We start from the raw sequence: 12,500 nt of genomic DNA on the forward strand, positions 1-12,500 counted from the left end.
TGTGGTAACAACTCATCTAACTCCATGGCAGTGACCATTACTCCCTCCCTGAAGCCTGCATAGTGCAAGTCTGGGTCTCTCTTACTCCCCCCTCCACTCCACCCTCTGGCTGCTGTGGCCTGATCTTATCCCTTTTTCATCAGGCTGCCTAACTGACCGGAAAATGCAAACGCATCCCTAAACGCGTGCAACTGCCCCCTCCCTCAGCCCTCTCCCCCTTCCGGGAAACCAGCCCCAGCGCCAGCCTGACGAGCAGCACTTAATTCTTTATTGAAAACCATTAACTGGAGTTCAGTTCTCTGAGCCCCAGTTTCAAATTACCCACAGGAAATGCCAGGCCGAGAGTGTGGCTTTCAAGGGCAGAGCCATCTCCTCTAAGAGACTGGCTCCAAGACCCTGACGGTGGGACTCTTTTGAGAGACAATGACAACAACCACAACAGCAACAACAGCCATCAGTTTAATTCCTAGAAGCACAAGAACTGATGAAGCACCCTGCTCTTCTTCCTCTTCCTCTCCCTCTTCAGTAATAGCCCAGCGCAGTAGGCCTGGAAAGAAATATTATTGCCCCATGATGGATGAGAAAGCTGACAGCCATGGGATTGCAGGCAAGCAGGGTTGAACTGAGAACTTCAGATCTCCCCAGCTGAGCCCTATCACCCTCCAGTCAACACCTCATGGGCTACCCACAGTAGGGAGACAGGTGAAGAAGATGGGACTGAGCCCTTGATGAGCTAAAGTCCTGATTGGGAGGGGAGACATGAAAAGTGCCTAAACTAGAGCCTCAGAGACCCTAGTGCTACCTCTGGGCCTGCCACTAACTACCTGGCACATTGTGCGGTTAGTTATTATTCTGGGAATATGGACAGGAGTGAGGAAACTGAAGATTTGAAAATGTGTCTTCAGTCTTCTTTATCAAGATTTCTAACCAACCAGAAACTTCATTCATTCATTCATTCATTCATTCTGAATTGTTTACTGTCACCTATGTGCCTAGGCACTGAGCAAAGTAATTTGCAAATAGTACTCCCTGACTCCTCCAAACAGTCTTTGGAGGTAGGTCATATCACCATCCTCACTGCCCAATGAGGAAAGTGAGGCTCGTGGAGGAAAATGAGACTCATTCATGATTGTACATCAGTGGTAAGATCTGAACCCAAGTCAACCTGACTCCCTGATTCTTGCTGCTTTTTTGTTACTATTACAGTTACAGTTCTACAAAAAGTACACTATGGCCCCACAAGAGCACAGAGAGAATAAAGACCTGTGTGGGTCTCCAGGAAGGTTTTCCAGAAGTGGTGGCATCTGAGTTGAAGGATCAGTAAGACTTGGCCAAATGGGAAAGGCAGGGAAGAAGGTTCTGCAAAGGCACAAGAGAACAGGCCAGGGCTAGTAACCATCCAAGGATATGGCACATTAAGACAAGTCAGGAATTGCTAAGCCATTGGAACTGAGCACAGAGGGTACAAAGGAACAATGCCCTCTGGGAATGCACAGTCCAGGAAAGAGACAGAAATGTATAAAATGACTTGGTATTTGAGGCAAACTGGGTAATTTTTATCTAAGAACAAAGAGCTATCTGCTTCTGTGTCTCACCTCCTGCTCACAGTAGCCCAAGAAGCCACTGAACAAGAGGGCCTGGGGCTGGGGGGCAGGTAAGAAGTTTTGACTTCAGAGACCAGGAGCCTGCTTCCCAGAGGTTGTGCAACTTACCACCTCTCTGAACCTCAGAAGGGGAACTTCTCTACAAAGCAGTCACCAATACCTGCTTCCCAGCACTGCACGTTACTATACCTGATCCTAGTTAGAAAATAATAAAAAGATTGGATTTTATTCTAACTTACCTAATTATACAAATGTAGATGCTGAGGCTCAGAGGCATTAATAACTTGCTTATGGACACACCAGAAAATGCTTGATCTGAAATTTGATCTCATATCTGGTAGATTCCTCTGCCTACTGTCACTTCCACCCACAGATCCTAGTTTAGCCCTCTGGTGCCCAATGTAATAAGCCTGCTCCTCTGCCCACAATGCCCCTTTGGATGGATGAAGACAACAGCTGTGTCCCAAAATCTCTACTTCCCAGCCAAAAACTCCCAGATTTTCACAATATGATTTCAGCCCTCAACAGGGTTTAGCTGTCCTTGAGAAAGAAACAGGGAAGAATAAACAATAGAAGGAGCTCCTTAGTGCCCTGACCAGATGTGAAACATCCCCTGCCTCAGGACCAGCAGCCAGAATCGCACAAACTCCTCATGGAAAACAACAGTAACAGCCTGTTTGCTTTCCCCAGTCCATAAACTGTCACAGCCAAGCTGGACACCAGCTTTGAAACCCAAGGGACCTGTCTCCACCTAAACCTTGTCTCTTCTCTGCCCCAGATGGTCCTTATTTGAGCTGGATCCATTTTCTTGGCCACCTTGCTGAATGCGGTATACACTCATTCCAGAAAATGCTGACCTCTGCTCCAGGCCGCCTTGTCGGCAGTTTCCCAGACATGGCTCGACTGTTTATTTATTTATTTTTGTGTTAGCAAAGAGGAGAAAATCACATCGGCCTAAAATGAATACTAATGAAATGCCTTCGTTAGCTTCCTTTGTGATGAGAATGAAAAATCGGATTTCCGCAGAATTGCAAGCCATATATTTCTTTCCCCCAACCTTTTTTTTTTTTTTTTTTTTTTTTTTTTTTTGCCCTTTCCTCTGATAGGAAGATTACGGACAGCCAAGAAAGAGAGTAAAGTCATTTCATAAAAAATATCTGCATTTTTAAGGGCGCCTTTGTTGCAGAGGGACGTGGCAGTGCAATTTCTCCAAACCCACTTTTCCCAGCCTGTAAAGCAAATGTACCTATTTGTCCTCTGCTGCAACAATGCCAGCTGCATTCAATCAACTGAGAAGCTGCAAGCCATAAACCTTCTTCCCCAGCTAGGGGGGTGAGGTGGGGGGAGGGAGCAAGCAAGAGAGGAGGCATGCCATAAAAATTCATCAGAATAATGTAGGGATGAGACGCGCTCCGATCGCCGGCAAGCAATCAACCAATCACTCATTCTGTGGCATTTACAGCACGTCTCATTCCCCTGTTCCTTAAGGACAATTGATTTTTCCTGATTCCATTAGCATAACGGCGTGGAAAATGTCTGCAGTGCAATATTTCTGGAAAGTTCCAACAAGTAGGCTGGGCACTGGAGTGTGACCATCTCCATAAAGCTTCCTCAGGCTCTGCGGCAGACATCACCACAGCCGCAGCAAAGTGCCCAGAGAGAATGATACAGCCTCCAAAACTTGGGGGCCAAGGGCACCTGAGGGGTGTCAGAGCAGGTAATTGGCACCAATATGAAACCCCTCAATTTCTCATTCCTGGACAAAGAAGCACTCTTTTCTGCAAGATAGGGTACTATGGGATGGTAAGGAACAAGCAAAATGCACCCAGCCCAGGAGGGGCTGAGTCACAGATCCTATGTCTACTTGCGGCCTTCCAAGTCTTCTGGATTTAGGAACTGAGAAAACAATACTTAATATAATTATTCCTTTGTATGTGAACAGGAGGCTGCAGTAGTGGGTGCCCAGAAGCCGTTATTCTACCCCTCTGTCAGCTGGGTCCCCACCAAAACAGCATGTGCATGAAGAGGGAATGTGAGGAGTTTGGGGACATGCAGATCTGAATTCAAATTCTGGCTCTCCCTTTTATTTTGTGTGTGGCCATAGGCCACAGTTAATTGGCATCTCTGATCCTCTTCCATAAAGTTTCTTTTTATGGAAACTGGGGACCTCATTACTTCACAAGTTGTTGGGAGAATTAAATGAGAATATGTGAAAAGCACCTAGCATGGTGCTGATGCATAGTGACTGTTCAGCAAATCAAATTCTCCTTCCTCTCTCTATCCCCAAATTTCAATTCCCTCCTTTCCACCAGCAACACAGTTCTCTCACAGTGTCAGCTTCAGCTGGCAAGGTGGTAAATCTTTCAGTGCCAAAAGGAAACATGTAAAACCCAGGATATTTCCATCTACTGTTGCAAGTGAGATGAAAACCTGGCTGTGCCTTTTAGAATGAGCTTGGGGGGACTCCTTCCTCTTGCTCAGTCTCCTGAGTCAGCCCCTGCCTCTCTCTCACCCCCTCCTTTATTCTCACAATGCACCAGAGGGACCTTTCTAAAACACACATGTGACGTTTTCAAGCCCCTGCTTAAAACGACCCAGTAACTCCTCACTGCCATCTGGTCTCTCCAAGATTCAGCTCAGGCTGGGCCTCCTCCAGGAACCCTTCTTTGATCCCACAACCTTTGTGCATATCTCACACTCTGTTGTGATTATCTGTGTCCACGTTTTCTCCATCCTAGATGGTAGGTTCCCTAAGGTCAGTTTTCCAGTTCTGAGTCTCTGGCACCTCTCACAGCACCTGATACTTAATAGATGTTTGGTTTATGTTGTTGAGAAAACCAACTTACAAAGGCAGTGCTGATCTCTTTGGCTAAGACTCTAAGCTTATTTCAGAATTTGTAGGCTGCTTCGGTGCTGGCCATGGTCCTGAATCCTTCAGTACTGAGGAGAGAAGGAAGAAGTAATAAAGAAACCCTGAGTATGGTGAAAACAATACACATTCATTCAGATAACCTCTAAACAAACACTGTTTGCAGAGCATAAGGAAGGCAGGGATTCTGGGGGAATTAAGTTCCAGTCCTGGCTGTGCTGTGAATACTCTGCTCAAGACACAAAACCTTGCTGGGTCTCCATTTTTCTCACCTGTCAAATGTGAATTTGACCTTCCCGTGTCACAAGATTGTTCTAAGGATTACAAAGATGATGTCTGTGAATCTATTTGTAACCTTTCTCTTGTTAAAAAATGTTTATTTATTTTTATTTTGAGATAAAGAGAGACAGAAAGAGTATGAGTGAGGGAGGAGCAGAGAGAGAGGGGAGAGAGAGAATCCCAAGCAGGCTCCATGCTGTCAGCACAGAGTCCAATGCAGGGCTTGATCTCACAAACCTGAGATGATGACCTGAGCTGAAATCAAGAGTCAGATGCTCAACGGACTGAGCAACTCAGGAGCCTCACTTTGTGACCTTTCTTAAAGTGCCTTCCATGAAAGAACTCTGAAGTTCCTTCCAGCTCATTCAGTGCTCACTGATTGAGAGTTACCTACATTGACCATCTCCACTTCTTTACCTCCAATTTAAATTTAGCCCACTCCTGTGTGGCTTTTGGACCTATGACTCTGACAAAACAGCCCTCAGTAATGACCTTACGCTGCTAAATCTATTGATATTTTTCAGTCCTTACTATACCTGCTCTCCTAGAACCATGCCTCTTGTTTTTGAGCACTTATCTTAGGCTGTAATTATACATTCATTTGTTGACCATTTTATTAAGGCTCACTCCCCAACTAGACTGTAAACTCCATGAGGATAGAAACTGCATCTATTTTTGCTTAACACTGCATCCCCGGGTCCTGACATGATGTTTACAGGGAGCAGCCTCCCCAGTGAAATAGGAGGAAGGCAGGCAATGCTCAGAGCAGACATGGCCATTCCAGCACTGACAGACACCAATAGATGACCTGAAACCTCTCTGTAAGTCCCTGAGTCAACAACCTAATACCAGAGCTTCTCTGCCTGATGAGACCTGGAGCTCTGAGGAGGCCCCTCTTGAGAAACATTGAGGGTATTATGATGACTGGCATTGTGCCCAGCAGCATGAGTACAGAGGCATCAATACTTACTTACAGAGTTAAATATTGTGGGATAAGATCTGGGGGGGTCATTGACCCCAGATACCTTGCTGTACAGAGAATGAAAATCAAGGTCAGAGAATAAATGTGATATGTCTAAGATCTCACAATGAGTCAATGTACTCCACAGTCCAGAAAGAGCAAGAGGCAGAAAGTGTGATCACTCAGATCCCCTGGGCCCTCTGGCTCTGGGCCACCACAACACCTAGGTTTTCCTCTACCATAACATATATCTCCATAGGCTTTCATTATCTGTTCACATATCTGCCTCCCCCTAGAGGATAAAGATGGTGTCTGGTTAATCTTTGTATTTTCAGGACCTAGTTCAATGCAAGATATATAGGAGTCACACTGGATGGTGAAAAGATTGGAAGAGTGGATGTTGAGGTATAAGAAGGGTGACTGGGAACCAGTACAGATCCCCACACAGCCTCAGAATCCCACCCAGCTGAAGATCCCAGGAACAAAGGATGGTCAGTCTCAGGCCTGGATGTCCACCAAATCCAGACTTGGGCTCCATGGTGAAATCTCTGACATAGATCTGCAACTGAGTTCCTGCTGAATTTCCCACCTGGCCATCCAAGAAAGCCAGAGTCATCCCATAATCTCCTAAGAATGACAGAACTTCAGAGTTTACGATTCATCTTTACAGGTAACACAAAGTACAAAATACTATCAGCATTTGAAATTGAAGTTATTTTATCCATTCCATAGGATACAGAAGCAGGGGCTTTGCAGTCAGAACCCCCAAGTATAAATTCCAACTTCTCCACTTACATCTGTACACCCAAGTCTATAATGTGGATTTATAACTATATAGAAAATATTGACTTTGCCTTCAAGGAGCTTATAATCTAGTAATAGGAAAAAGACATGTCTACAAGAATTCTAATGCCAGGTAGGATGTTACTAAAAATCTCTCAAAGAGATGATAGGGGGGGCTCATAGCCAGCTGAGAAGAAAGCTTTATGGAGAAAATAGCCTCTCATCCGAGTCTTGAAAGATACATGGGATTTTTTTTTTAATTTTTAAAGTTTATTTATTTTGAGAGAGAGAGAGCACAAGCTGGAGAGGGGCAGAGAGAAGGAGAGACAGAGTCCCAAGCAGTCTCCACACCATTAGCACAAAGCCAGATGCAGTGCTCAAACTCACATACTATGAGATCATGACCTGAGCTGAGATCAAGAGTCAGATGCTTAACCAACTGCACCATGCAGATGCCCCATTTTGCATGGGATTTTAAGGCAAAGAAAGAGCATTCCTAGTGAATGAGGAAGGAGGAAAGAATGGAGCATGATCCTGGAATGGGAAGTAAGCATGTTTGACTGAAGGGTTTAGGTAATCTATGGAATATAAGCAGAAGCTGGAGCTATAAAAGGAAGTTAAGCCAAAGTAGAGACTTGAATGACATTCAAGAAGTTTAAAAAATTTGTGCAAGGACACATAAAGTCAGTGGGGGAATCTATGATTGGACTTCAATTCTCTTCTCCTTAACCACTTTGCCTTCATCCTCAACATGAGTAATGGCACAGCAATTGGCATGGGCAGAGGACTGTCCCATTATAAAAGTACATGAAAAATAAATAATCAGAATTAGTGTGACTGGCTGTGGGGCAGAGGCTTAGAGTGAATTACAGGATGAAAGCAAGGAAATATGTTCTTCCCCCACATCTCTACAAGTGGCATATTCTACTGCCCATCAAAACCATGCTTAGAATAGCTAACTCTTATGAATGAATATAAATCTTTGCCATGGGCACATAATGTTGATACATTTAGTGTCAATTAAACATCCAAATAGCAGGGCTTTTTTCTTCAAAAATATGTACCTCTGCTGAGACTTTTCATGGCAAAGGCAAAGGTAAATTTCAGGCCAGCTCACAAATTCTGAATTATCACAAATTGAAAATTTGTTAGTAGAAAGAAGGTAAGATTGAAGCCAGGTTGATTGTTGAGATATTCAGCGACTTTAGAATCTTCTAACCAAATGTTTTAGCATCTCCAAGGCTTTAACAAATTGATTTATTAGAATGGCACCACGGGCTCAGCCAGTCCCAGGTCCAAGGATCTGCTCAAACATTACCTGACTGTGTGACCCTGAGACCTTTGCTCCACCTATCCAATATTGTGGGCCTATCTAATATTGTGAGGACAAAATAAATCAGATAATAAAATACAAGAGTTTTACTGGGAGAAACTAAAGAATACCCAGAGTTCATATAGTTGGGACAGGAGCTCCAGCTCAGGAATTCAAAAGCAAAGTGGGGATGGGGGTGGGGCAGTGCCGGTCCCAGGCTCTCAGCTACTTTCTCTTCCCACCAGAATGGGGTGAGACTCAAGGTGTGGCTGAGGATGGGGATAGAGCCTGAGCATATCTAGCTTTGGAGGAGTCTGAATTAGGGGAAGAAGTTGAAAGTGTGGCAGAGTCTGATGCTCATTCTCTATGAAGGCACACACCTAGTCAAGGAAGAGCAGTACCCAACTTTTCTGCATCCTTCAAAACCCTGTTTAGATTACATTGGCTCTGAGATGCTTTCCATGACCTGTTCCCTAGATTTGATTAATCCCTCCCTCTGCCTTTCTGTTGTGACATCTTCCTCACCATATAAATCACTGTCAGTTTACACGCCCATCTCTTCTTCCAGAGTGAGAGTTTTCCCTGGAGGCACAGACTCACATCTGAGGCATCCTTGGGTCTCCAGGGCCTGCTCAAGAGTTCCACTCAAGTACAACTCAGGAACTGTTTGCTGAACTGAAAGAGAGTACACATCCAAAAGGAACTTCAGGGACTTGAGAAGAGCAGTGATTTATATGTAGAAGAGATGCTTCTTGGAGGAGGAACATGAGGAAAAGAAAGCCTTGTTCAGGGGTTCAGAGAGAGGAAGAGGACAGACCCTGTCCCTGCTCTTTGAGGGAGGCAGTGGTCATTTCTAGGACTGGGCTGAGCCTCTTGCCTGTACCAAAGAATGTTCAAAGAATGTTCAGATGCCCTCACAGTCTCTAGGCTGAGCCTTTCATAATGAGATCCATCAGCAATTATAGTGTTTTTCTAATGAAATTCAACTATTTAAAACCAACCTTAAGCTGATGAACACCTTTGGAACCTTACAGGAAAAATGCAGATGAACACCCCACTTTTTGCAGACGGTCCTCAAATATTAAATTTAGACTACTGTCTGGGCAGAGTGTTCCTTATGGCCATCTGAGGGATCTTTCCTAAACCTGTCCATATCACAGCCAAAGTAAAAGTCAAACTAGCCCAGCAATACTCCTCTCCTCACACTTCACCAAACACAATTCATATCTCTGTGCCTTTGCAGATGCTGTTCCCTCTGCCAGGAATTCTCTCCTCATTTTCCCAACTCTACTTCACCTGCCTACTCAGCCCCAAACATAAGATCTGATACACATTAGAAACTACCTGAGTTTGGGTTTCCTCAGAAACAGATTCTAAAACAAGGATTAAACTGCAGGTAGTGTATTTGGGAAGTGGTTTCAGGAAACTCTAGAAGGGATATTGGGAAGTGAGCTAAGGAAAGGAAGGCACCAATAGAGGGTGTATTTTTAAGCAAGTTACTTCTACGAGTTGGTGGAACGTAACTGCAGGAACCAGTGTAGAACTTCTGTCTCAGGATATCCCACCTGAGGGGTGAGAGAGCTGGGGTATGTATCCACCAGCTGCCATTACTTATTGGCTGAAAGCTGCTCTGTATGCTAACACCCTGGTACTTCTGGCCTGCCCGTTATGCTCAGAAATGGTAAATTCTGGGGGCATATGTGTGGGCACTGACAGCATCTGCTTCAGACACCTATAAATTTTGCTGAATGAATAACACACAAACAACTCAATAATGATAATAATAATTAACTAATATTTGTAATAAATAATAATTACTAATATTTTTGCTATATGTCAGACAGAGTATAAGTACTTTATACATACTTTTTCAATCTCCCAACAACCCTGCAAGGTAAGTTACTAGTATGTCTATTTTACAGATAAGAAAATAGAGGCACAAAGAGCTAAGTAACTTGCCCAAGGTCATGCAGCTAATAAATGACAGAACCAGGAGTGAATCTTGACAGCCTGGCATGTAGGTGACCCATTCACTCTACCTACACACTCTGGAGATGCTCCACTTTGGAACCCTGGGGCTGCCATTTCATGGCAATGTAAACTTGGACAAGTTGCTAGTCTTCTAAGTCTTAATTTCCTGATCTGTGAAGTGGGGATCATGTCACATGATTCCTGCACACACAGCAGAAGTTAACATATCAGGGCTGGGCTAGACCTTGGTCTCCATTTGTACAAGGAACTATAAAGCCTCTCCCAGCTCTAATGCTCTGTAGTTTTAAAACTCAAACAACATCTGCCATCCTCCTGTGACAACCTCATTCAGGCACACAGTCCTTTAAGAACCTCATTTGTCTGTTCCATGAAAGTAGAAGTGAGCCCAGAGTAATAAGGTGGAGAGGAGCCCGTCTTTGTGCCTACCACTCCTCCCACTGAGCTAAGGATCTTGACATACTGGCTACAGGAAATTCCAACCCAGAGCCTGGGCTAGGGATCAGGTTCAAATCTCAGCCTTCACTGTATGGCCTTTAGCAAGTCACTTCACTCATTCAAGTGTCAATTTCCTCATCTGTAATGTGGTGATCACAATTCCTACCCCAGAGGATTGTGATGAGTGTGATGGAAAGCCCCAGAACACAGTAGGTGCTCAAGGACAGGCAGCTACACATTCTTTGTTATGAAGAAGTATGCTATATATTTCCATTAGGGTAGGAAAAAAATCTCAATGTTCACTTTAATTCTAAGCCCCGGAGGCCTTTAGCAGGGCTGACAACTTCGTCTGGAGTATGGTAAATATTTGTCTATTTCAGAGGCAGCATTTATCTTCTAAGGCGCTCGTGCCAGTCCCTGTGCTGACAAGCAACTTGTTTATTTATTACCCTAATAACAAATAGATTGTCAGGCCTGGAGGCTCCACATGCACATGGAGTTCGGGCCTGCTTCAAGCCCCAGCCACCCAGGCCCTGGCCAGCTCTGTGGGGTCTGGGGAGCTGGGGGCGGGGGGGGGCCACCAGAGACCTGGCTCCTTCCATGTCCTGCCTTTTGTTTTTCTATTTGTTCTATCCAAAAACTCCCTTATAGAGCCTACGCTATGAAGCCTTGCCCTGGGCTGGCTCTGGGCTGCAGGGAAGAACCACATACAGCCATTGTCCTCAAAGGGCTTGAAGTCTAGAGAGAAGGAGATGATGATTATAAAAATATTAATAGCGATACTAGTAGTAGCAGCAAATACTCTGTACCAGGTGCTATGCAAAGTACTTTACATATACTAACTCATCTGATCTAACCAACAAGTGGATACTATTATTATCCCCATTTTACTGATGAGGAAACTGAGGTACAGAGAGGTTAAGGGACTTGCCCAAGATCACCTCTACAAAAATCATTGCAGTACAGAGCAGGGGTAGATACTAAAAATTTATATAATAACTATATAACAATAATACTTATACAATATTGGTGATAACTGCATGGCCTCCCAGCTATTCCTCCCACGTGCCATGCACAGCCTACTTCAGGACCGCTTGCTGTTTCCTCTTCCTAGAACAGTCTTCCCCCAGATATCCACCTCACTCACCTCCTTCAAATCTTTGTTCAAATATAACCTCAATGAGGCCCCCACATTTACAATTGCAGCTCTCCACTTCAACCCTCCCTAGCCACCCCCCATCCTTTGCTTAATTAGCCTCCAGAACACTTAACCACCACCTGTCCTGCTACATATTTTACTTTGGTTTATGTCCACCTCTCTCCACTAGAATGTACCTCCATGGTCAGAGGTTTTCTCACTTCCTGCTGCATTCATAGCATAAAGAACAGAGCCTGGCAGATAGGAAGTGATCAGTCTGTTGAATGAATGACTCATACCTGACAGTTTGAAGATATCATCCATGTGGCCTGCCCCTGAACTGCTAGCCTCCCTCAGGGTCCACTCTCTGGTTCTCCTTCATGGTGTCATTAGCACCTTCTCTTTAGGGAATTTTACCCCCTCCCATGGCTTCACATTCTTCCCTCCTCTGAGGACTCTAGGATCTTTATTTCTAGACCAAAGCCCACTCTTGAGCTCACCTGTGTATGTGTAGGTAACAATCCAGGGCACATTGGCACCTGGGCCCCACCTGAGTCACCATCCAAAATAGATAGATCTCACTACTTTATACCCAAATGTATCCCTTCTCCTGGCACCAGCCCCAAGTCATCCAAGCCAGGAGCCTGAGCCAGGGGCCAACTCCTCCTGCCTTCACCCCACAATCAGCAGTCTCAAGTCCTTAGAAGCATTTCTTGGCTGCCCCCTTCTCTTTCCCCATGTTAATTTAAGCTATTATTGTATAAGAACTATGGCACAGCCTCCCTCCTGGCTGCCCCACCGCCAGTCCATTCCTAGGAAACCATGCTCTATGGTATGTCTAAAACACCAATACGTCCATGCAATTCCACTATTCCATATTCTTCAGTGACTCCCCATTGCCCAATGACTGAAGGCAAAGGTCATATCCTCTATTTACCTTCCCAGCCTCATCATTGACCCTGACTCTCCTCATTCCCCAAACACATCATACTATTTCACACTCCCCGTGCTAGTCTGTGCTTGGGAAGCTCTCTCTACCTGAAAGGTTTGTGCTCCTCTCCTCTGCATGAAAAACTCCTCACCCTTCACAATCCAACTTAGATGTCACCTCCTCCATGCAGGCTCCT

General features: G+C 44.8%; 1 long non-coding RNA gene across 2 annotated transcripts in view; it reads right to left on the reverse strand.

The window, feature by feature from the left end:
- The window catches only part of LOC123597861, an 86,396-nt gene extending 73,896 nt beyond the window's left edge, over window positions 1-12,500 (reverse strand). The window contains exons 1-4 of one of the 2 annotated variants that reach the window (XR_006712290.1): window positions 12,412-12,500; window positions 4,451-4,544; window positions 1,264-1,359; window positions 438-547 (exon numbers count right to left, since the gene is read on the reverse strand). This is a non-coding gene — a long non-coding RNA (uncharacterized LOC123597861). Of the gene's footprint in view, window positions 1-437; window positions 548-1,263; window positions 1,360-4,450; window positions 4,545-12,411 lie in introns of those variants that run through there. The other variant, XR_006712291.1, reaches the window with a different exon arrangement.

This window comes from Leopardus geoffroyi, chromosome C1 (assembly GCF_018350155.1).
Source record: "Leopardus geoffroyi isolate Oge1 chromosome C1, O.geoffroyi_Oge1_pat1.0, whole genome shotgun sequence".
NCBI lineage: Eukaryota > Metazoa > Chordata > Mammalia > Carnivora > Felidae > Leopardus > Leopardus geoffroyi.